Source organism: Carcharodon carcharias, chromosome 9, assembly GCF_017639515.1.
Source record: "Carcharodon carcharias isolate sCarCar2 chromosome 9, sCarCar2.pri, whole genome shotgun sequence".
NCBI lineage: Eukaryota > Metazoa > Chordata > Chondrichthyes > Lamniformes > Lamnidae > Carcharodon > Carcharodon carcharias.
Genome location: NC_054475.1, coordinates 100,428,550 through 100,455,536, shown reverse-complemented (window position 1 = coordinate 100,455,536; position 26,987 = coordinate 100,428,550).

Sequence of the window (26,987 nt, the reverse complement as noted above, 5' to 3'; positions counted from 1 at the left end):
TACAATCAGGGAGGTGGTCGTGTGGTGGTATTGTCACAGGACTAGTAATCCAGAGACCTGGTGTAATGTTCTGGGGACCCAAGTTTGTATCAACAACATTGTCCTTATCAACCTTCTATGTTACCTCCTCAGAAAGCTCCAGCAAGTTAGTTAAATATGACTTTCCCTTAATGAATCCATGCTGGCTTTCCTTAATGAAAATATTGTTGATTGTTGTAAAAAAAAATCTGGTTCACTAATGTCCTTTAGAAAGGAAATCTGTTATCCTTACCTGGTGTGACCTACGTGTGACACCAGATGAACAACATTACCAGCAAGGATCAACTGAAGAGTGCAAGATGGCATGTCAGGAATAGCACCAGGCATACCCAAAAATGAGGTGTCAACTTGGTGAAACTACAACACAGGACTACTTGCGTGCCGAACAGTGTAAGCAGCAAGTAACACACAGAGCTAAGTGATTCCAACCAACGGATCAGATCTAAGCTCTGCAGTTCTGCCACATCCTGTCATGAATGGTGGTGGACAATTAAACAACTCACTGGAAAGATTGAGCAGGTTGGGCCTCTATTCACTGAAGTTTAGGAAAATAAGAGGTGATCTTATTGAAACACATAAGATTTTGAGGGAGCTTGACAGGGTTGAGGATAGGTGACAGTGGATTTTCCTCTCAAGAGGAATCCAGAATGAGGGGGCTTGGTTTAAGTATAAGGGGTCACCTCTTTAAGATAGAGATGAAGAGGAATTTCTTTTTTCAAAGGGTTGTTAACCTTTGGAATTTTCTTCCACAGAAAGCAGTAAGGTTAGGTCATTTAATATATTAAAGGCTGAGTTAGACAGATGTTTCATTGACAAGGGAGTCAAGGGTTATGGGGGACAAGTAGGAAAGTACAGTTAAAGGCCACAATCAGATCAGCCATGATCTTATTGAATGATGGAGCAGGCTTGATGGGCCAAATAGTCTACTCCTGCTCCTATTTCTTATAATCTGACCTCAGCATTGTTTCCAAAGACATAAGCAGGAACACACTTCACACATCCTGCAAAATAACTTGCGACTTCCCCAACAAATAACATAGACTCATCATCAATGTTGGCATTGAAATCCCTGTGATGCTGTCATTATGAATTCCATGGCGAGACTGAATCAAAACTGCTTGGAATATCAAAAAGGTTGTGATTTGAATCCTTGTGTCACCAGAATATAATTATTGATCCAATGGACTCTTAACCTTTGCTGCTGCATAGATCACCAACCCTCAGGATTTTTAAGCAGAATTCATGCCATCTCCTGGACAACACAGACCCCAGGAACTGCTCCAGCAGTTAGGCAGCCCACAGATTGTGAATGCCCTGCCAGAGTCTCAAGACTCAGCCAGGTGCCAGTGGTGGACTGCGTGTATTGAAGTTCTGGATTCTACACACTAGTCACCATGCCTGGTGCAAGATATCCTGGAGACACAAATTCAACAGATTATCAGATTCAAAAATTTAGCCCAACTCGATAGCCTCCAAATGGTGGACAGCACAAAAGGACTGCTTGACAAAAGCACCACATAAGAGATTCATCATGAACTACATCAGACAACCTCAAACTCTTCGCAAGACTCCACTGCTGCCAGCACAGATGAAGCAAAGGATGGCTCAGCTGCAATGAAGAAAGGGAAGGCAGCCAATGGAGATCGTATCCATCTGAATTTTTTCAGTTGCTACATCCAAATTTTGGTCAGTCCCATAAGAACTCTTATCTTGGACTCAGCTCTTTTTTTGGAAGTGGTCAGTCTCTCCTACATTTTTTCATATAACATCCCCCCCCTCCTTCTGCAAAATTTCCTGTGATGCCTGTACAGGTTGAGGTTTATATGGATTGTACAATGGCTCTCCACACTCAGCCATGTACATCAGATGGACGACAGCTATATACCCAAAGACCTTCCTTACAGTGAACTGGTCACTGAGTTACGACCTCATGGTTGACTCTAGCTCTGCTACAAGGAGACCTGCAAGCGAAGTCGGAAGATGGCATACATTGACACTGACAGTCATGATTGCCGGAGCTGACTTTTTGTAAGGCCATTGGAAGAGGGAAGTGGAAACAAAAAGCTCAGCTGGCCAAGAGGGTCCATAGAAAACAGAGGCCAGCAAATAGTACACCCTTTTATCCCACTGTCTTCATCTGCAGCAAATGTAGCAGAACCTGCCTTGTGGTGCTCATGAGCCATGCCAGGCTGCACTCAACACAAGTGTTGAGCATCACACGCAGTCTTAGGGAAGACAGCCACGTTCTACAATGGCTCTTCACTGTCATGTTAAAACAGCTTATAATCTTGTATTTATTCTATTCCTATAATAAATTAGGCACCACTCATATAAGACCATAAGACCTGTGCCCTGCAACATAATTGTCACTGAGAGTTGCTGATGATGGAGGTAGTCTACTCTCCAGTCCCAGAGCTGCCTTGAAATCAAGTTCTCGATGGATAAGGGTACAATCCAGTCCAGTGCTAACAACTCCACTTCAAAACAAAAAAGTGCAACTTCAGGTAGGTTGTCTGTAAAAAGATAGATGTTTTCTTTTGACCTGAGTAATGCCAAATAGTCAAGCTGAGAGGCCCAATGCCTTTATTTATTCAGCAAAAAATTCAATTTACAAGTAAAGCAGGTTTAACACATTACAATAATTAAGTGTGCATTCTAATATTGTACTGATTCTTAAAGCATAAAAGGTGTCCTTTTATATTCTTCTTCTACATTTAGCAAACCTGAATTTTCCTTGGTTGACTTCTTTCTACCACCTGACCTCACATGGCACTTTCCCCTTCAGTAATTTTCCATTGCTCCCAGGCTGACCCAAACCTAAGTTATTCTGCGCATAGCTGAACATCTGTTCTCCCCACTATCTGTCTGGTTTTCATCTGAAAATTGCAAAGGAGCAGCTGCATCTTTAATAACTCGTTTGTTTTTAAAACCTTTGCAGCCAAAGGTTGTCTTCTGGTCAACTTTAAGGTATCTTATTCACTACATTACAGTTCAATTAAACGAACTGCTCATCTTGCAGTAAGCTTCCATTCTACATGCTAAGCTAGTTTTAAAACTTCCCAGCTACCTCTCTGTTAAGCTAACTTTTTTTTTACTTCCTGGGTGCTTTGCTTCTTTTACCCCGTTCCAACAATAATGTCTTAAGTAGTCTTCCCACACAAGATGTTGTCTAGTTCTATTCCTATATGGAGGGAGAATAAATGAAGAACGGCTGGAAATTCTAATTTATTGCAGATTGGTATGTATTTGCCACATTTTCTGCTAGGGGGAGGGGCAGCACCGGACACCTTGTCTTTGATGAAATTGCAAGCAGCCGGAGCTTGCAATTCATTCCAAATAATTAAATAAGTAGGAAATGGTGGTAGATCATTTTTCTGCACCACAGGCACCCAGATGATGATTCAATTAAAACCTAAATGACATATTGTAATCAGCAGGCTGTCTAATGTGACTGAAAATCTGTCGACCGTCATGTAAAACACAAGAGGGCACTCCTGCTATTGCGCTGTACTCTTCATGCTATATGTATATAGTATTGTATTACGTGGCTAATCTTATTTATTTTGCTGGGGTTAAGGTGTAGTCTTATATATTTACACTTACTTGCTGTGTAAACATGATAAGTTGCATTTACATTAAAAGGAATTTTGTTCTTAAAATTAGTGCAGGAACCAAAAGAAGTAGCCAGTAGGAACTTTGGAAATGGCAACTTGGGGACAGTGAAGTTTAGGTGAGTGTGGAGCCTTGTGATTACCTTCTGTGTAGTCCAGTTTCTGAGCAGTATTATTAGAAACTTCAAAAATGTTAAACAAGAATTGAAAGTCTCTTTTTAAAAATGAAGTAATTTTTATCCATTCACCTTTATCTCGCAAAATATCAAAGAATCAAAATTTTTCAATTAATTTTTGTCACAGAAAAGCAAATCTCAAAATTAAAGCCCAGATCCCACACCCAACCCTTTCTCTGTCTTTTTGCAGTTGTGAAAGCTGGCAACTCGGATGACGATAAAGAAAAGTAGCCATGCAATAATTTGCAGTATACAGCAGTAGCCATGCAACGAGCCAGAAGGAGCCCCCCACCACCCCCATTCTGGTGTTCCAGGTGACAGCATAGAAAATAGGGCAAAGTAATTCCAGGGAAAATTTCAACCAGGCACTGTTTTGCCTCACTGTTTAATAGTATTATTTCAGTTCCCTGTATTAATGATGTGTGGCTTGCACAATAGAGTCTCTCGTAATACAATTTGTAGTTGTTAGGGTTGGTCCATTTAAACAATTGACATTGGTGACTTCTTATTGGTTTAGGGAAGAATTTTTTTTATTGAGGCAAAGGAGGTAACCATGAGTCAAGTCAGATTAAAACTTAAATCCTCACCTCCTAAATATAATTTATTGAAGAACTTGTGACCAAAAAACATAGTGAACTATTCACTTACTATGTTAAATTTTAAATTTGATTACTGTTACATTACCTCTCTCTTCAGATCTGTTTTACTGCAAAAATCACAATCTTGTCACACTGTAGGCTGAGGGCTTCATGGAGAGAAAAAGGTTGAAAAATGAGAATAAGCAAGACAGGAAAACATTCAGTGATGTGATGTGATGGAGAACAGCAGGCAGCTGTCACACCTGTTGTCAGTTATGCTGCAAACAAGATTCTACACAGGTGAACTCCTGTGCAGATAATTTACCCTTCATTAGGTAACTATATCGATCAGAATATTGGGAAGAAGAGTGGGAATCATAGAATTACATTTCATGAGAAAGAAAAGATGTAGAGTCATTTAAAAAGTTAGAGGGCTGAGTTAGAAAACAAATGTCCACAGAAGGTGATTGTAATATGGAATTCCTTGCTACAAACTTATGGTTGAAGTAAAGCTCATAAATTAGCTTGTAAAATAAACACATTAAAGGTTATTCATTTCAAGTTTGTCTTGCAAGAAATCCATGCATCAACTTGAGAAATGGAACAAAATCAGCGAAAATTAAGTGTGTTTTCAAGTTAAGTACTCTTCACTTTACACAGATAGCAATAATCCAACAGATGCCTGAGAGTTCATAAACATACAGTGAGCAACTTGAAGGCCAAGAATGTGACATAGTTATGTACAGAAGCTCATACGAACATACGAATTAGGTGCAGGAGGAGGCCACTCGGCCCCTTGAGCCTACTCTGCCATTCAATAAGATCATGGCTGATCTGAATGTAAACTCAACCTCATATTCCTCCCCCCAATAACCTTTCACCCCCTTGTTAATCAAGAATCTGTCTAGCTCTGCCTTAAAAATATTCAAGGACTCTGCTTCCACCAACTTTTGAGGAAGAGAGTTCCAAAAACTCACTACCCTCTGAAAGAAAAACATTCTCTTCAACTCTGTCTTAAATGACCGACCCCTTATTTTTAAACCATGACCCCTAGTTTTAGATTCTCCCACAAGAGGAAACATCCTCTCCCCATCCACCCTGTCAAGACCCCTCAGGATTTTAAAGGTTTCAATTAAATATCCTCTTACTCTTCTAAATTCCAGTCAATACAAGCCCAATCTGTCCAGCCTTTCCTCATAAGACAGCCTGCCCATTTCTGGTATTAGTCTAGTAAACCTTCTCTGAACTGCGTCTAATGCATTTACAACTTTCTTTAAATAAGGAGGCCAGTACTGGGCACAACACTCCAGATGTGGTCTCACCAATGCCCTGTACAACTGAAGCATAACCTCCCTACTTTTGTAATCAATTCCCCTCAGAATAAATGATATCATTCTGTTAGCTTTCCTAATTACTTGCTGTACCTACATACTAACCTTTTGTGATTCATGCACTAAGACACCCAGAACCCTCTGAATCTCAGAGCTCTGCAATCTCTCACCATTTAGATAAGCTTCTTTTTATTCTTCCTGCCAAAATGAACAATTTTACATTTGCCCACATTATACACCATTAGCCAGATCTTTGCCCACTTGCTTAACCCATCTATGTCACTTTGTAGCCTCCTTATGTCCTCTTCACAATTTACTTTCCTATCTATCTTTGTGTTGTCAGCAAATTTAGCAACCATTCCTTCGGTGCCTTCATCCAAGTCATTCGTATAAATTGTAAAAGGTTGAGGCCCCAGAACTGATCCCCGCGGCACACCATTCGTCACATCCTGCCAACCAAAAAAAGACCAATTTATGGTAACTCTCTGCTTCCTGTAGCTAGCCAATCATCTATCAATACCAATATGTTACCCTCTACACCATGAGCTTTGATTTTCTGCAATAACCTTTGATGTAGCACTTTATCAAATGCCTTCTTGAAATCTAAGGACGGCATATCCACCGGTTCCCCCTTATCCACAGCACATGTGACTCCTTCACAGAACTCCAATAAATTGGTTAAACATGATTCCCTTTTACAAAACCATGTTGACTCTGCCCGATTGCCTTGATTTTTTCTAAGTGCCCTGCTATAACATCTTTATCATCATATGCCATCTTATGGCATTAAAAATTGAGCAAGATAATGCCACACAGCAGAACATTTGTTTTCTAAGATAAATATTGAGAAAATTCCAAATGTTTTATTTTGATCAGGCCCATTCTCACTTGGCCAAGAGTTGTGGATGTTTTTCATATTATCGGTGCATGATGAATTAATTATTGTGATGCACTTAGTTCTGAGTACGTTTTCAGTACATTATTTTAGTGTTACAGTTCTCTACTGTTATTGGTTAGTTCATGGCAAATATGTATTGTGTTAGAATTGGAGGTGATGACCATCTGTCAAGTATGTCCAAGATTACACATGTTATTTTTCTGCTTAATAGTTCGTTAGATTTAAAAACCTTTAAACCATCACTGAGGAATCAATGGTGGAATTTCTAAGACCAATCCAAAAAACGTGACTGTTGCGAAACAGTTCGTGGAATATCGATCAGAAGGAAGCAGCTTGTTTATGAAATGAATAAAGACCCATTTTCTGGAGAAAACAACTGATCACGGCTGCACTGTTTTGCTAATTAATGGAGGGTGCTGTTGGCCAGCAATAAGCAAACCACAGCATAATATATACACTCATTCTAGGCTGAAAATAAATTGAAACAAAAGTACAGGGTATGTGCACACGTAAATTTAAATTGGATGGATGAAAATTAAATGCTGGTAATCTCAAACAGAGAAGTACAGAAATACAGAACAAGTAGGTGAGGATTTGCGAGTGCAACAATGTAAAACTTCAAATTTAGCAGCAAAAGTTAAATCACAACACTCATTAATTGTAGCACTACTTGGTTTAAGAGTTCAAATTATGTTGCTGAATTATTACTAATACCCATCACAAGTTTGGCTCTCATGACTCGCCCAAAATGCAACACAGTATCACATCAGAGCTCTCAGCTATAGTGAGGAGAATCTACCCAGAAAAAAAATTGCAGGACTCTGGTAAAGTTGACAAGAGTGGGATAAATGGGCCAAATGACCTCCATCTGTGCTGTAACTATCCTATGATTCTATAATTACCCCTTCCTGGTGCTGTTAAATCCTATAACCTCCACAAAAATGATGTTAAAACCAGAACCTCTTCCGACTATAAACATCACAAAATGCAATTTGTTTCAAATGGACAAAACAAAAGCAAAATACATGGATGCTGGAAATCTGAAGAAAAAATAGAAAATGCTGAAACACTCAGCAGGTCTGGCAGCATCCATGGAGAGAGACAGAGTTAACTATGCTGCCAGACCTGCTGAGTATTTCTACCATTTTGTGTTTAAAATGGAATTTAACTTATTTAGCCACCAATGATAAAAATAAAGCGCTACATACCCCCATTATTGTAAAATAGTATATATTCAAAATCAGTAAGCTTTTATAATAGAATAAAAGTACATGCTTGCCTGTCTCCATCACACTTCAAGTGTTACAATATCACACATGGGGAGATTTCTGTGACAACCATTTGAATTCACTGAGAAATTCTCGAACAATTTGAAATACATCACTGACACAGGAGACAATTTCTGATTGATATGTAATCACAGAGTTGAAGCATTTCTTTTTTTGCAAGATTGCACTTGGCATTGTGCTTTATAATTTAGAAAAGGTAGTAAAGAGTTTAAAAATCACTTTCATTTAAAGTATTCATGAAATCTTAACATGATACATTGTTGGGATCAGTTAGTAGGTTACTAGCAGTTTACTTGAACAAGGGGCCAAGCCAAGTCATTCAATTCAATTGCACAATAAGGGTAAACCTTACACTGTGGTGTTGCCATATGTGCTGTTAAAATTATCCTCTATCCTACTGTGCACGCGACTAGCTGACCTCTGCCTCCACCTGAGCTGAGATTTGCAATACATTTTTATGTTCACCAGTTTTTGCACAAATGCTTGAATGTTTGCATTTTTCTTAAACACAGAATCAGTGATCTGCAGATACCCAGGCTCTTTAGGCAAGAGGTAGCCTCTTACTCCCTGCCCAGCAACATGTCCCCCATGATGAAGAACCACAAGCTGTTCCTTCTCACTCATGCTACATATGACCCTGTACACTTTTATTTATCTCAGGATGGATGTTCCTGACTTGATGCTAGGGAGAAATAGAGTAAGTGCTGTTGCTCACTGGCATTTCCAGGTGCTGAGGTGCTTTTCGCTCTTAGTTTGGTAAACTTAAAAAGAAGAAAAGAGAAAATAGCTAGAAAGGTTTCCTGAGGAATGGCATCCATGCCACTGTAAGGATTGGCATATGAGTTTCATGATATGACAGTTAATGTATAGTACAGTAGAAAAAGCAGAATGCTATTTTAAACCCTAAATTGACACATGGTCTTCTACCTCTCTCATCTAACACTCTCTATAGGCTAAAAGCAAAAAACTGCGGATGCAGTAATAAAAATACCTGGAAAAACTCAGCAGGTCTGACAGCATCTGCAGAGAGGAACACAGTTAACATTTGGAGTCCGTATGATTCTTCAACAGAACTAAGGAAAAATAGAAAAGAGGTGATATATAAGCTGTTTAAGGGGGGGTGGGACATGCAGAGCTGGATAGAGGGCCAGTGATAGGTAGAGATAGCTAAAAGATGTCATAGACAAAAGGACAAAGAGGTGTTGAACACCACCTTCTCTTGGGAAAATAACACAAAAAGGGAGAAATAACTTCTGACCAAATGAAATGTGGTCAGACTAAGATGTCAACCTGCAACCCAAAATGAACGTGAATTCAACAAGCAATCACAGTTCATTGGAGAATTTTGCAAAATAAATACCTACAAGGCTTAAAGTGAAATAAAACTTTCCAGGTGAATGTTCAATCTCGTAAAGGGCACTGTGCTAAATCACAGGCAGTGATAATAAGCAATTCAAGCATTTTTGCATAGCGTGAGGGAAGATAACCAAGAGGGAGGCATGTTTTGTACATTCTTGGAAATCTTGGCTCATATCTCTGATCTTTCTGGACTTGGCAAAACTTTCTTTGACAAAGTGGTTAGACACTGACCAACTGCTATTCTCCTTTTGTCCGGTTTCCTTCCTAGATTTAGCTTCTAAACCAGCATTTCAACATAAGATCCCACAAAACTGGAAGCTCTTGGACCTGCAGTAGGTCTCTACAATATTTGAATAACGGTCAACACTGACTGCAGCAAGATGATTCTGAGGATGTCTGGCCCTTTAAGTAGCTGCTGACATATTGCTGCACACCACCTCTACCCTCCCAAACTTTGCATTCACTTCTTGCACAGTTCCCCTTTTAATCTCTCCAGTCTGGTTTCTTCTCTGCTCACAGCAGAGACCGCCCAGGCCAAATTTCTGAGTGACATCCTGGTACAATATATTTTCTGAATTCTGCTGCAGTGTTTATCATAGGTGATCAAGCCTTATCTCCATTGTCCATTCACATGGATCTGCTTTTGCATGATTACATTCCTACCTGTCCCAATGTAGCCAGTTCGCCTCCAGCAATAGTTTCTCTCTTACTCTGCAAGGGAACCTCTGGTTCCGTCCACTGCATTCTCTTTTTCCATATTTGTCCATTGTCCATTGGCATGGGGTCAGATTCTACATTTATATGGAGACTCTATGCTACTTCCCTCACTCTGCAAATATGTTTATGTTGTATCACTGTCACTGGAGAAAAAATAATGGGAATATTAATGGTACTTAAGGGGCACAAGTTCGCTAGACCCAATAGCCTGCATCCTAGGGCCTTAAATGGAGTGGCTGCTGAGATAGTGGATGCATTGGTTGTAATCTTCCAAAATTCCCTAGATTCTGGAAAGGTTCCAGCGGGTTGGAAACCACAAACATAACATGCAGTTCAAGAAAGGAGGGAGACAGAAAGCAAGAAATTGTGGGCCAGTTAGGCTAATGTCTGTCATTGGGAAAACGGTCCATTATTGAAATGGTTGTAGCAGAGCATTTAGACAATTAAAATACAATCACAGAATCACACAGTGCAAAAGAGGCCCTTCGGCCCATCGAGTCTGCATTGACAGGTGAAAAACACCTGACCTACCTACCTAATTCCATTTACCAGCACTTGGCCCATAACCTTGAATGTTATGACATGCCAAGTGCTCATCCAAGTACTTTTTAAAGGATGTGAGGCAACCCGCCCCTACCATTCTCCCAGGCAGTGCATTCCAGACCGTCACCATCCTCTGGGTAAAAAAGTTTTTCCTCATATCCCCCCTAACCCTCCTGCCCCTCACCTTGAACTTATGCCCCCTTGTGACTGACCCTTCAGCTGCTCCCTATCCACCCCTGCCCATGCCCCCTCATAATCTCATAATCAGGATGCCCCTCAGTCTTCTCTGCTCCAATTAAAACAACCCAGGTCTATCCAACCTCTCTTCCTAACTTAAATGTTTCATCCCAGGCAAAATCCTGGTGAATCTCCTCTGAACCCCCTCCAGTGCAATCACATCCTTCCTATAATGTGGCGATCAGAACTGCATACAGTACTCCAGTTGTGGCCTCACCAATGTTCTATACAACTTCAACATGACCTCCCTACTTTTGTAATCTATGCCTCGATTGATAAAGGCGTGTCCCATATGCCTTTTTCACCACCCCACTAATATGCCCATCCACCTTCAGAGATCAATGGACACACACGCCAAGGTCCCTTTGTTCCTCAGAACTTCCTAGTGTCATGTCATTCATTGAATTCTTCCTTGTCAAATTGCTCCTTCCAAAGTGTATCACCTCACACTTTTCAGGGTTAAATTCCATCTGCCACTTATCTGCCCATTTGACCATCCCATCTATATCTTCCTGTAGCCCAAGACACTCAACCTCACTGTTAATCACCCGGCCAATCTTTGTGTCGTCCGCAAACTTACTAATCCTACCTCCCACATAGTCATCTATGTAGTTTATATAAATGACAAATAATAGGGGACCCAGCACAGATCCCTGTGGTACGCCACTGGACACTGGCTTCCAGTCACTAAAGCATCCTTCTGTCATCACCCTCTGTCTCCTACAACTAAGCCAACTTTGAATCCACCTTATCAAATTACCCTGTATGTGCATTTACCTTCTTTATAAGTCTCCCATGTGGGACCTTGTCAAAGGCTTTGCTGAAATCCATATAAACTACATCAACTGCACTACCCTCATCTACACACCTGGTTAGCTCCTCAAAAAATTCAATCAATTTTGTTAGGCATGACCTCCCTCTGACAAAGCCATGCTGACTATCCCTGATCAAATCTTGCCTCTCCAATTGGAGATAGATTCTCTCCTTCAGAATTTTCTCCAGTAGCTTCCCTACCACTGACATGAGACTCATTGGCCTGTTCCCTTGCTTTTCTCTACAACCCTTCTCAAATAACAGAACCACATTTGTTGTTCTCCAGTCCTATGGCACCTCCCCCGTGGCCATAGAGGAATTAAAAATTTGGGTCAGAGCCCCTGCGATCTCCTCCCTTGCCTCCCTCAACAGTCTGGGACACAAATCATCCAACTTGGAGATTTGTCCACTTTCAAGCCTGCCAACACCTTGTCATTCCCTATATCAAGTTGCTTAAGAACCATGCAGTCTCTCTCCCAGAGTTCGATACCTTCATCCTCATTCTCTTGGGTGAAGACAGATGTGAAATATTCATTCAACACTCTAATAATGTCATCTGGCTTCACCCATAGATTGCCCCCTTGGTCCCTTATGGGCCCTACTCTTTCCCTGGTTATCCTCTTCCCATTGATATATTTATAGAATATCTTGGGATTTTCCCTGCTTTTACCAGCCAGAGCTTTCTCATATCCCCTTTTTGCTCTTATAATTGCTTTCTTAAGCTCCATCCTGCACTGTCTGTACTCCACTGATGCCTCAGCTGATTTGTTTCCCTTGTACCTGCTAAAAGCCTCTCTTTTCCTTCTCATCGTAACCTGAATGTCTCTGGCCATCCATGGTTCTCTGGGCTTGTTACTCCTTCTTATCACCCTAGAGGGAACATGTTGAGCCTGTACCCTCCCCATTTCCTTTTTGAACACCTCCCACTGCTCCTCTGTAGATTTCCCCACAAGTAGCTGTTCCCAGTCTACCTTGATCAGAATTACCTGGAAAAACTCAGCAGGTCTGGCAGCATCGGCGGAGAAGAAAAGAGTTGACGTTTCGAGTCCTCATGACCCTTCGACAGAACTTGAAGTTCTGTCGAAACGTCAACTCTTTTCTTCTCCGCCGATGCTGCCAGACCTGCTGAGTTTTTCCAGTTAATTCTGTTTTTGTTTTGGATTTCCAGCATCCGCAGTTTTTTTGTTTTTATCTACCTTGATCAGATCCTGCCTTATTTTACTAAAATCCACTCTCCCCCAATCCAAAACATTTTTTTGTAACTTGTCTATTTCTTTGTCCATAACAAACTTAAACTGCACCATGTCGTGGTCACGATTACTAAAATGCTCCCCCACCACCACCTCAGCCACCTGTCCGGCTTCATTCCCCAGAATTAGGTCCAGCACTGCACCATCCCTTGTTGGACCCTTGACATATTGACCTAAAAAGTTCTCCTGTACACATTTCAAGAAATCCACTCCATCCAAGCCCTTAACACTATGTCTATCCCAATTAATGTTGGGAAAGTTGAAATCACCTAATATAATTACCCCATTGTTATTGTTTTTACACACCTCCGCAAATTGTGCACATATTTGCTCCTCAATTTCCCGCTGACTTTCTGGGGGTCTATAATAAACACCTAACAATGTGGCTGCCCCTTTTTTATTCCTAAGCTCTACCCACAAAGCTTCATTCGATGCCTCCTCCAAGATATCATCTCTCCTTACTGCAGTTACTGACTCCTTAACTAATAATGCAATGCCTCCTCCTCTTTTACCCGCTCCCTGTCTCGCTTCAAGATTCTATATCCCGGAGTGAGCTGCCAATCCTGCCCCTCCCTCAACCATGTCTCAATGATAGCTACTATATCACAATTCCCCATGTCAATCCTCACCCTTAACTTATCCATTTTCCCTGTAATACTCCTGGCATTAAAGTAGAGGCCATCCAGCTTTGCCTTACTCCCTTGAAACTTAATGCAGTTGTACCCCCTCTGACTTGATTGTTTTACTGTATTATGAAAAGTCCCTATTCTGCTAACATTCTGTGTCCCCTCCCCCTGCCGAATTAGTTTAAACTCCTCCCAACAGCACTAGCAAACCCACCTGCAAGGATGTTAGTCCCACTCTGGTTCAGATGTACACCGTCCCACTTGTACAGGTCCCACCTTCCCCAGAAATGGTCCCAGTGATCCAGGAATCTAAAATCCTCCCTGCTGCACCAACTCTTAAGCCACATATTCATCTATGCTATTCTATTCCTGAGCTCGCTAGCATGTGGCACTGGGAGTAATTCAGAGAATACAACCCGAGAGGTCTTGCTTTTTAGTCTGCTGCCTAACTCCCTTAATTATTGATGCAAGACCTCACCCCTCTTTCTACCTATGTCATTGGTAGCAACATGTACCATGACCTCTGCCTTATCACCCTCCCCTTCAGGATGCCCTGCAACCGTTCAGTGACATCACGGACCCTGGCACCAGGGAGGCAACATACCATCCTGGAGTCGATGCTTCATTCGATGCCCCGCCTGAAGATTCTATATCCCGGAATATTGAGCTGCCAATCCTGCCCCTCCCTCAATCACATCTCAGTGATGGCTACTATATCAAAACTCTCCCTGTCAATCCTCACCTGCCAATCAGGTAGACTTAACATGCTTCTGTGAAAGGAAATCATGTTTGGCAAATGTATTAGAGTTCTTTGAGGATGTAACAAGCAGGATAAAGGGGAATGAGTAGAAGTAGGGTATTTGGATTTCCAGAGGGCATTTAATAAGGTGCCACATAACAGGTGTTAAGGGTGATATATTAGCATGGTTAGAGAACTGTCTAGCAAAAAAAAGTGTTGGGATAAATGGGTCATTTTCAGGATGGAAAACTGTAACTAGTGGAGTGCCACAGGGATCAGTGCAAGGGCCTCAGCTATTTACGGTCTACATTAATGACTTGGATGAAGGACCAACTGCACCGTACCAAATTTGATGATGGTATAAAAATAGGTAGAAAAACAAGTTGTAAGGAGGACACAGAGGGATATAGATAGGTTAAGTGAGTGAGCAAAATTTGGCAGGTGGAGTATAATGTAGGAAAATGTGACATTAACCATTTTGGAAGAATTGAAAGGCAAAATATGAACACTGGGGTACAGAGGGATCTGGGTGTCCTGGTACATGATCATAAAAAATCAGCTTGCAGGTACAGCAAGTAAATAGGAAGGCAAACTGAATGTTGGCATTTATTACAAGGGGAACGAAATATAAAAGCAGGGAAATCTTGCTACAACTATACAGGGCATTGGTGAGACCACACCTATTGTGTACAGTTTTGGTTACCTTACTTAAGGAGGCACACACTTGCATTGGAAGCAGATCAGAGGAGGTTCGCAAGACTGATACCTGGGGTGAGGGGTTTGCCTTATGAGGAAAGGTTGAGCCTATATACTCACTGGAGTTTACAATAATAAGATTTTTGATTGATAAGGAAGTCAAGGGTTATGGGGACAGGCAGGAAAGTGGAGTTAAGGTCACAATCAGATCAGCTACGATCTTATGGATTGGTGGAGCAGGCCCAAGGGGCTGAATGGTCTACTCCTGCTTCTGATTTCTTATGTTCTTATGTCAGACTGCCATGCCAACATCAATTTGTGGAGAAGTCAAATTGAACATTGGGCAGAGTTGTCCCAGATTTGCATTAAGTGTGGTGGTGGGCGGGAAAAGGACATTTTACCCACTGGTTGCAATGGCAGCTATTCGTGCCCTACTGTCCCCTTCCTGGCTTGTCCTGCCTCATTAATAATGCATTCCTGGGAAACACGCTAGGTCATTGGTGGGAGGGCCTCTGATTCACCTGCCCCACTGTCGTCTCAGGTCTTCAGTAAACCGGATGCCGTATTTAAAGGGTACCCCTGCACAGAGCTAGCGCTCTTCAAGAGATAGGAAGCTGCGGGGAACTGATAGCTGTCATAGGAAGGAAATATACTGCCCCCAGATTTAGCAATGCCTTCCTTGAGTGCCTATTGGATGCAGTGGAGACCCGCTGCAAAGTCCTCTAGCCCCACTCTGGGCGAAGACCAGCAAGGTCACCAATCCAGCATGGGGGGTGGTGGCAGCAGTGCTCAGCACCAATGCCCTACAAATAAGGCCAGCCATCCAGTGCAGGAAGAGGATGAATGGTCTCATCAATTTTACCAGGGAAGGTCACTCTTCTCATCACTCTCAACTCACACAGTCATAAATCCATCACACATTCACAGGAATCTCACACCTCAAAGGACTACTCTAACAACACTAACTCTACACCCTCAGATCTCCATCAGGTTTATATCCCACTGGAGCTCACATCCTCATCCTGTTCATGGCTCCACTCACCACACAAACATTCCATGCAGTGCCATGCATCCTGCTCACTCTCTCTCCATCTGTTTTCATGCAGGAGAAGCGTGCTCACAACAGCAGAGAGAGGTCCCAGACCAGGGATGGCGTGGCCCACATTAAGCCCCTCACTTACTTTGAGGAGCGTGCCATCGCGCTGACAGGTGAGGACGTGAACTGCGCCTGCGCCGATGGTGAGGTTGGCAGTGAACATCCACATGAAGATTCTGCATTACATCATCCCTCTCTCAACGCAACTCTGAGTGACTTCTCTCCTGCTTTTGACTCTGTTGCCATGCACTAATTATTGCTACATTAGTTCACAGTGAGCTCTGCTAAACAACTGACACCCTCAGTCATCCAGTCCCTCAGCTCCATCCAAGAGGACTCCTCCATTGAAGAGCTGAAAAAAGCAGCCTGGAAGACCTGTCACAGCTGTTGGGAAATAAGAGATATTCTCAGCGAGTTATTTTTGTACGTGTGTGTATTAGGAATAAGTTATATCTTTGAGTTTGAGTTTTAGCTTTAATGTTTAAGTTTGATTTGTATTTCTGTACTTGTTTGTTAAGAAAAGGAGAAGTTGAGTTTTAGTTTCACTTTAAAAGATGCCTGCGTTTCTAATGAGATTTTTACAATTCTTGGAGAGTTAAAGCAAAGAGTAGAAAAGAACTGTGCTGTTGCCTAGCAACAGGGGTCCAGAGAGGGAGGCCCCACCCACACACACACAAAGACAGAAACTGAAAGCAGTTTGAGTTCAGTTGATCATTACACTAAGTTGAAGGGAGCAGTTTAAGTCTCTCTTTAGCTAACATACTAGCAGACTGCTGAGGGAAATAAGTCTAAGAATCTTAGATGGGATGCTCTAAAGTTGAAGTAACATTGAATGTCAAGTGAGTTCTGGATCTCCAGGGACATACCAAGTTGTCAGCAGTCTACTGGGAGAGGGAACTGGAGAGGGAGCAGATTTCCCAAAAGAACCAAAAGATCCCAAGGCCAAAGAGTAAGACAGAAAGGAAGGGTCCCAAGAAGACCTTCTAGCCAAAGGAAGAACAGGAGTCTGGAAAAGGTCCTGTTCTGAGGAACTGAAAGTAAGGAGCAGGGAGGAAGAGTCCAAGCTTCAAGTTTAAAAAGAAGTAAGCTGCAGGACAGAGATTTAAACTGATACAGGCGTGCGACAAGCTAGAAAGTCCAAGGAGACAGTTGAAAGTACGTAACTCTTTACTATGGGCATGTGAAGCAGTGTGTACTGATGGCATTGGCTGAGTCAGAGAGAGAGTGTGTGTAGAAGAAAGCTTGAATGCACATGGCGATCCAGGGGAGAGGAACATCAGAAGGAGAGTTTGAAACCCTGGAGCTGGATCCTTCTGGAAGCTGTCTGAGAGAAAGCATTGTTTGGAAGCATATTCAAAAATGAGTTCTTCAAGAGTGAAGATTGGAAACCCTCATGTGAAAGATGGTGTTCAGTGAGACCAGTTGGCTCATGTTGTAACAAGCATCTGTGGGGAGTTGAGGAAAGTTAGCATCTGTCACTTGGTTTGAGGGTGGTGTGCCTGACCACTGGTTGCCTATTGGTTTACATGACTGTGTACTTACCGTGAACATGAGAGTATAAGATAGCTTTTGTAATTTGTGTTATCCTTACGAATCTGTGTATATGTGAAGGTATAGTTGTGGGTGAAGGAGTATTGTAATATAGTTCATCTTTTCTATTGTAATGTTTTATTCTTGTGTTAAAAGTTCTTCTGCTGACTCCAGTAACTCTGTTCAGTAGCCACTCTCCACGTATCTAAACAAATAAAAGTTATCTATCAAGCTGGGTTCCACCTGACATCTGGCTTGTCCGGTAGTAACATCAGCTGGGATAATAACACAGTGCTTACACACACACCCCACCTGTGCAGAGACACTCACCTTGGTAGGGCCTAGATCTAGACCAGGCTCGGATTCGCAATCTGATGGTCACTGCATGGACACGTGTCCGCAGCAGGAGGAGGCAGGTTCAGCCGAGCTCCCTGGACTGCTGGGGAAGAAGCATAGGTAAGGTCTGAGTCAGATGACGAGCCTTTGTATTTGGCCTTCCAACTCATCATGGAGAGTAAGCTGAGGGGGGGGGGGGGGTGCGGAAATCACGCTGAACTGCTGGAAGCCTTCAACAGAGTGGCACGTTAACTAGAGGAGTGTGTCCACCTGCTCTTTGATAAAGTAGTGCTCACGTTGAGATCTCCATGGGGAGGATGGCAGACGCCATGGAGACCCTGGTCCAGCAGACCAGGTTCATGCAGACCTACACCATCTCGGTAGCCATGGGTGGCTTCCTGCAACGGCAACACAAGGGGGAAATGTACCACCTCGACATCCCTCCAGTGCTGCTTCCCCTCAAGGATTCAGGGGCTCTCGGGCGCCCAAGGGGAGGAGCAGCAGCAGCTAGACACCCCAGGGTAATCCACTCAGGAATCTCAGAGGCTTGTCCTCTCCTACCGAGTCCCCTTTGCCGGTGGCTGCTCACCTCCTCCTTTGTCACCACAGAGCTGCTGGCTCACAGGAGGAGAGCCAAAGCAAGCCAGGGCCTTCAAGGCCTTGATAAAAACAAAAAAACTGCGGATGCTGGAAATCCAAAACAAAAACAGAATTACCTGGAAAAACTCAGCAGGTCTGGCAGCATCAGCGGAGAAGAAAAGAGTTGACGTTTCGAGTCCTCATGACCCTTCGGCAGAACTTGAGTGAGTCCAAGAAAGGAGTGAAATATCAGCTGGTTTAAGGTGTGTGTGGGGGGGAAGGGGGTGCGGTGGTTTGGGTGGGGGGAGAGAGAGGGAAGTGGAGGGGGTTGGTGTGGTTGTAGGGACAAACAAGCAGTAATAGAAGCAGATCATCAAAAGATGTCACAAACAACAGAACAAAAGAACACATAGGTGTTAAAGGTGGTGATAGTATCTAAACGAATGTGCTAATTAAGAATGGATGGTAGGGCACTCAAGGTATAGCTCTAGTGGGGGTGGGGGGAGCATAAAAGATTTAAAAATATTTAAAAATAATGGAAATAGGTGGGAAAAGAAAAATCTATATAATTTATTGGAAAAAACAAAAGGAAGGGGGAAACAGAAAGGGGGTGGAGTTGGAGGAGGGAGCTCAAGACCTAAAATTGTTGAATTCAATATTCAGTCCAGAAGGCTGTAAAGTGCCTGGTCGTAAGATGAGGTGTTGTTCCTCCAGTTTGCGTTGGGCTTCACTGGAACATTGCAGCAAGCCAAGGACAGACATGTGGGCAAGAGAGCAGGGTGGAGTGTTAAAATGGCAAGCGACAGGGAGGTTTGGGTCATTCTTGCAGACAGACCGCAGGTGTTCTGCAAGGCGGTCGCCCAGATTACGTTTGGTCCCTCCAATGTAGAGGAGACCACATTGGGAGCAACGAATGCAGTAGACTAAGTTGGGGGAAATGCAAGTGAAATGCTGCTTCACTTGAAAGGAGTGTTTGGGCCCTTGGACAGTGAGGAGAGAAGAAGTGAAGGGGCAGGTGTTACATCTTTTGCGTGGGCATGGGGTGGTGCCATAGGAGGGGGTTGAGGAGTAGGGGGTGATGGAGGAGTGGACCAGGGTGTCCCGGAGGGAACGATTCCTACGGAATGCCTATAGGGGGGTGAAGGAAAGATGTGTTTGATGGTGGCATCATGCTGGAGTTGGCGGAAATGGCGGAGGATGATCCTTTGAATGCGGAGGCTGGTGGGGTGATAAGTGAGGACAAGGGGGACCCTATCATGTTTCTGGGAGGGAGGAGAAGGCGTGAGGGTGGATGCGCGGGAGATGGGCCGGACACAGTTGAGGGCCCTGTCATCGACCGTGGATGGAAAACCTTGGTTAAGGAAGAAGGAGGACATGTCAGAGGAACTGTTTTTGAAGATAGCATCATTGGAACATATGCGACAGAGGCGAAGGAACTGAGAGAATGGGATGGAGTCCTTACAGGAAGCGGGGTGTGAGGACCTGTAGTCGAGGTAGCTTTGGGAGTCGGTAGGTTTGTAATGGGTATTGGTGGACAGTCTATCACCAGAGATTGAGACAGCGAGGTCAAGGAAGGGAAGGGAAGTGTCAGAGATGGACCACGTGAAAATGATGGAGGGGTGGAGATTGGAAGCAAAATTAATAAATTTTTCCAAGTCCCGACGAGAGCATGAAGCGGCACCGAAGTAATCATCGATGTACCGGAGAAAGAGTTGTGGAAGGGGGCCGGAGTAGGACTGCAACAAGGAATGTTCCACATACCCCATAAAGAGACAGGCATAGCTGGGGCCCACGTGGGTACCCATAGCCACACCTTTTATTTGGAGGAAGTGAGAGGAGTTGAAGGAGAAATTGTTCAGCATGAGAACAAGTTCAGCCAGACGGAGGAGAGTAGTGGTGGATGGGGATTGTTCGGGCCTCTGTTCGAGGAAGAAGCTAAGGGCCCTCAGACCATCCTGGTGGGGGATGGAGGTGTAGAGGGATTGGACGTCCATGGTGAAGAGGAAGCGGTTGGGGCCAGGGAACTGGAAATTGTTGATGTGACGTAAGGTGTCAGAGGAATCACGGATGTAGGTGGGAAGGGACTGGACAAGGGGAGAGAGAAGGGAGTCAAGATAACGAGAAATGAGTTCTGTGGGGCAGGAGCAAGCTGAGACAATCGGTCTACCGGGGCAGTTCTGTTTGTGGATTTTGGGTAGGAGATAGAAGTGGGTCGTCCGAGGTTGGGCGACTATCAGGTTGGAAGCTGTGGGAGGGAGATCCCCAGAGGAGATGAGGTCAGTGACAGTCCTGGAAACAATGGTTTGATGTTCAGTGGTGGGGTCATGGTCCAGGGAGAGGTAGGAGGAAGTGTCTGCAAGTTGACGCTCAGCCTCCGTGAGGTAGAGGTCAGTGCACCAGACAACAGCACCACCCCTGTCAGCGGGTTTGATGACAATGTCAGGGTTGGACCTGAGAGAATGGAGTGCAGTAAGTTCAGAGAGAGAGAGATTAGAATGGGTGAGAGGAGCAGAGAAATTGAGACGACTAATGTCGCGCCGACAGTTCTCAATGAAAAGATCAAGAGAAGGTAAGAATCCAGAGGGAGGGGTCCAGGTGGAGGGAGAATATTGGAGATGGGTAAAAGGATCTGTTGAACGGGGAGAGGACTCCTGCCCAAAGAAGTGAGCCCGGAGACGAAGACGGCGGAAGAAGAGTTCAGCATCGTGCTAAGCCCGAATTTCATTGAGGTGAGGGCGTAAGGGTATGAAACTAAGTCCTTTGCTAAGCACTGAACGTTCAGCATCGGAGAAGGGAAGGTCAGGGGATATAGTGAATACACGGCTGGGGCTGGGATTGGAAGATGGGGTGGGGACAGGCAGGAGTGGAGGGTCCTAGATGGGTGTTGGTGTCGATGAGTTGTTGGAGCTTGCGTTCCTTAGCACTTGAGAGAAAGAGAAAAAGTTTCTTGTTGAGGCGTCGGATGAGCCGAAGAATAAAATGAAACTGGGGGCACGCGCAGCTTTGAAAAAGGGTACGGTGATGCTGCTGGACGGAGAGGTCGAGTGTGTTCATATGGCGGCGCATGGCACTGAGTGTGGATTTCAGAATGTGACGGGAACAGCAGTCCGAGAAACGTTTTATGTCCCGGAGATACCTGTAATCCTGGGTGGGTTCGAAACATGAGGGGTGGAATTTCAATTGAAATCCACGTGGGGTAAGTCGGAGACGGAGACAGTCACTGAGAAAGGAGATATGGCTGTGAAATCGGGTTTTAGTAAACAACTTGTCAAACACCAGGAGAGAAATGGAAAGCAATGAAGGTGAGCAAGGCAAAAGAGAGATACGGAAATCTTGTCACAGAGATGAACAGAACTTCTTCAAGGAGGTAGGCATTTCTTGAAGAGCAGTGGCAGTCAATTAAACACAGAGGTAAAAACAAAAAAACCGCGGATGCTGGAAATCCAAAACAAAAACAGAATTACCTGGAAAAACTCAGCAGGTCTGACAGTGTGGCTATGGGTACCCGCATGGGCCCCAGCTATGCCTGTCTCTTTATGGGGTATGTGGAACATTCCTTGTTCCAGTCCTACTCCGGCCCCCTTCCACAACTCTTTCTCCGGTACATCGATGATTACTTCGGTGCTGCTTCATGCTCTCATCGGGACTTGGAAAAATTTGTTAATTTTGCTTCCAATCTCCACCCCTCCATCATTTTCACGTGGTCCATCTCTGACACTTCCCTTCCTTGACCTCTCTGTCTCAATCTCTGGTGATAGACTGTCCACCAATATCCATTACAAACCTACCGACTCCCACAGCTACCTCGACGACAGCTCCTCACACTCCGCTTCCTGTAAGGACTCCATCCCATTCTCTCAGTTCCTTCGCCTCTGTCGCATATGTTCCAATGATGCTACCTTCAAAAACAGTTCCACTGACATGTCCTCCTTCTTCCTTAACCGAGGTTTTCCATCCACGGTCGATGACAGGGCCCTCTACTGTGTCCGGCCCATCTCCCGCGCATCCGCCCTCACGCCTTCTCCTCCCTCCCAGAAACATGATAGGGTCCCCCTTGTCCTCACTTATCACCCCACCAGCCTCCGCATTCGAAGGATCATCCTCCACCATTTCCGCCAACTCCAGCATGATGCCACCACCAAACACATCTTTCCTTCACCCCCCTATAGGTATTCCGTAGGAATCGTTCCCTCCGGGACACCCTGGTCCACTCCTCCATCACCCCCTACTCCTCAATCCCCTCCTATGGCACCACCCCATGCCCATGCAAAAGATGCAACACCTGCCCCTTCACTTCCTCTCTCCTCATCGTCCAAGGGCCCAAACACTCCTTTCAAGTGAAGCAGCATTTCACTTGCATTTCCCCCAACTTAGTCTACTGCATTCGTTGCTCCCAATGTGGTCTCCTCTACATTGGAGAGACCAAACGTAAACTGGGCGACCGCTTTGCAGAACACCTGTGGTCTGTCTGCAAGAATGACCCAAACCTCCCTGTCGCTTGCCATTTTAACACTCCACCCTGCTCTCTTGCCCACATGTCTGTCCTTGGCTTGCTGCAATGTTCCAGTGAAGCCCAACGCAAACTGGAGGAACAACACCTCATCTTCCGACCAGGCACTTTACAGCCTTCCGGACTGAACATTGAATTCAACAACCTTAGGTCTTGAGCTCCCTCCTCCAACCCCATCCCCTTTCTGTTTCCCCCTTCCTTTTGTTTTTTCCAATAAATTATATAGATTTTTCTTTTCCCACCTATTTCCATTATTTTTAAATATTTTTAAATCTTTTATGGTCCCCCCACCCCCACTAGAGCTATACCTTGAGTGCCCTACCATCCATTCTTAATTAGCACATTTGTTTAGATAATATCACCACCTTTAACACCTATGTGTTCTTTTGTTCTGTTGTTTGTGACATCTTTTGATGATCTGCTTCTATTACTGCTTGTTTGTCCCTACAACCACACCAACCCCCTTCACTTCTCTCTCTCTCCCCCCACCCAAACCACCCCCCCACCCCCCCACACACACCTTAAACCAGTTTATATTTCACCCCTTTCTTGGACTCACTCAAGTTCTGTTGAAGGGTCATGAGGACTCGAAACGTCAACTCTTTTCTTCTCCGCCGATGCTGCCAGACCTGTTGAGTTTTTCCAAGTAATTCTGTTTTTGTTTTCCCTCAAGGCCTTGGCTCTCCAGAGCACCCACACCAAAGTCATCAGAGGCAACAGGACCAACCATTGCACAGGCTGTCTCCACCCCTCCTGCAGATGTCAGGGCAGAACCTGGAAGTGGTTGGCCTAGAAAAGTTAAGAATTTCTGATCACAAGAGGTTGCAAGGGTTGCACATTTTGTCACTCAATAATCTGAAAATATATTCACTTTCACTGAATAATGTATAATGTCTTTCAGCTTCATTTACAGACTTCATGAGTCCATCTGCTTCATCACCCCAACTAGCAGTTCAATTGCATGCAGTTGGACCACGTGATTTTGGAGTGAGAAGTTTGTGTGTGGCCGGGCCTTTTGGAGCCTCGTTCTAGCATTCTCCCATACACACAGAGCCTTCCTCCATCAAACTCATCTCAATATCTCCAGTATTTTCAATGCTGCCTGCTGAGGTTCTCTTTCAAGTGCCCATCTGAGCTGACCTGCATCTCCGCCCACCCACTGATTGCACTTCAATGCAGTTCCTGTGCCTGCCCAACACAAGTGTGCCCTCACTTTTGATTTGAGCAAAACTGTAGTCATCACATTTCTGCTCAGCTGTCTCATCCTTTCCCCTTCCCCAGTCACCCATGTCCTTACCACCATCACTGTTGAGCCCCCTGGCATCACATTCCACCTCCCTACCATCACCTACCAACCAGAACCCTTTTCTTTCTAGGATGTCCAGGTGAACGTGCATGTTCTCTACATTCCTGAGAATCCCACCCTCATCCACATTGTCCTCCCCGACCTCCTCCTCCCCATCCCCAAGTTCCATGTCTGCCTCTGGCCTATACCAACCAGCCTCACCATCCCTTCTACCATTACAGTTGCACCTCACCTTCCCACCCTACTGGCTCCCTCTGTCCCTCTCGTATTCACCATTCCCCCCTACTACTCCCACCCTCAGTTCGCTCTCCAGGAGGCAGTCATTGACTCCACAGATCCCTCTCTTGCACGTTCATCTGAACATCTGGCTCTCCCTTACTCCCTCCTCCCCTAAATTCTGACACCCCTCCGGACTCCTTCCCTTACACCCCCTCCCAGTTACCGCATTCTCCCATTACATCCCCCTCCCCTGTACTTCTCCCCCCACTCTCCCAACCTCACTCTCCCCTGACACCTTTGTTCCCCCTCTCCCAACCTCACCACCACCTCCCCCTCACACTGCAGATACATCCTCATCTCCCAGTCAAATCTAGACCACCTTCTCCCATTCACAGCTGGACCTTCCTCTTTCCCCACCTCAATGATCATCTGTAGCAGCCCAAGCAGATCCCAGACATCAACAGAGACTGCCCACCTTTTGTGAGCTGCTTCGCAGTAGAGCCATGCCCATGAGAATCTACCCAGCGTGTGGTGCATGTGTTCCTCCAGGGTCCAGCAGCTGTCGGGCTCTGGCATCTTCTGCTCTTGAGATGTCCATGATGTGAGCAAGGCCCTAACAGTAAGTCCCAACTTCTGCACTTCACACTTGTCGAGACGTGTTCTGGGCTGGCGTGTTTTCCTGCTGATGTGGGTGTTAAATTTGACCTGGGGGGGTTGATTTTGGCAAGCACACAAGATGAGGAGGTGCAAATACATTGAAATTAGGTCAGTGGCATTGGATGGTGGGGAAGGCTGGTTTCATGACTGATTTGTTGGTTTCTAACCGGCATTTCAGCCCTACAGCATTTCTCATGAAATTTCAAAATGTTTGATAGCTATGAATTACTTGTGAAATGTAATCATTGTTGTTATGTATGCAAGTGAAGCAGCCAAAATTCACAGACTAAGCTTCCATGGGCAGTAATGGTATAAATGACCAGAGTAAACATTTTTTGATGCTACTGGTTACTGTAACATACCAGAGGTTGATCAGTCCTATCATTGAGCACAGAAGAATGCTGCTGTTTCCTCAATCTGCCATCTGTTAATGTAAGCTCACATCCGCCATTTCCACTTCGCATTTTTCCCTCCAAGAAATTAATTTATTGGAAAATTCCCATACAGATTCCCAAATTAACAAATAGTTCCTGCATCTGTGTGGATTTAAAGTACTTTGTGCTAGAAATTAGTCAACATGATTAGGAAACTAGCCATGCATATAGTCTTCAAGTTATTATCTTTTACAAGTTTTATTTTGGAATTATGTTTAACAGCAATGCATTACGAGGCAGTTGATGACTTAGTTGTTTTGCATTTATTTGGCTCTGCAGTTTCATATTTTAACCAATTTAAATGACATAGCCAAATTTTGATACTGTAATCTGTTTTAACTTAAGTAACCCATGAGGGAAGCTTTTATCACATTAATGAGATAATTTACAAGTTTAAGATAATCATTCAACCATCTGATTAACTGAGACAATGCCAGCTCATTTAATTCATAATGGCTTCATGGTGACCTAAATTAAAACAAATAACCATTTCAGATCAATTATTTGAATTAACCCTTTCATTATTGAATGACCTACTGCAGGTTTAACAATTGCATGACCGTCACATTTGTTGAAAATCAGTGTGCCTTGGAACAATGATAAAAGCAAAATACTGCGGATGCTGGAAATCTGAAACAAAAACAAAAATAGCTGGAAAAACTCAAAACAAAAACAGAATTACCTGGAAAAACTCAGCAGGTCTGGCAGCATCGGCGGAGAAGGAAAGAGTTGACGTTTCGAGTCCTCATGACCCTTCAACAGAACTTGAGTGAGTCCAAGAAAGAGTTGAAAAATAAGCTGGTTTAAGGTGTATGGGGTTGGGGGGGTGGTGGGGGGGCGGTGGGGAGAGAGGGAGAGAGAGAGAGAGAGAGAAGTGGAGGGGGTTGGTGTGGTTGTAGGGACAAACAAGCAGTGATTGCTTGTTTGTCCCTACAACCACACCAACCCCCTCCACTTCTCTCTCTCTCTCTCTCTCTCTCTCCCTCCCCACCCCCCCCCCCCCCACTTTAACCCAGCTTATATTTCAACTCTTTCTTGGATTCACTCAAGTTCTGTCGAACGGTCATGAGGACTCGAAACGTCAACTCTTTTTCTTCTCCGTCAATGCTGCCAGACCTGCTGAGTTTTTCCAGGTAATTCTGTTTTTGTTTTGGATTTCCAGCATCCGCAGTTTTTTTGTTTTTATCTCTGGAAAAACTCAGCAGGTCTGACAGCATCTGCAGAGAGGAATACAGTTAACCTTTCGAGTCTGTATGACTCTTCATCAGAACTAAGGAAATATAGAAATGAGCTGAAATATAAGCTGGTTGAGGGGGGTGGGACAGGTAAACTGGATAGAGGGGCCAGTTATAGGTGGAGGCAAAGAGATTGCCAAAAATGTCATAGACAAAAGGACAAAGGGATGTTGATGGTGGAGA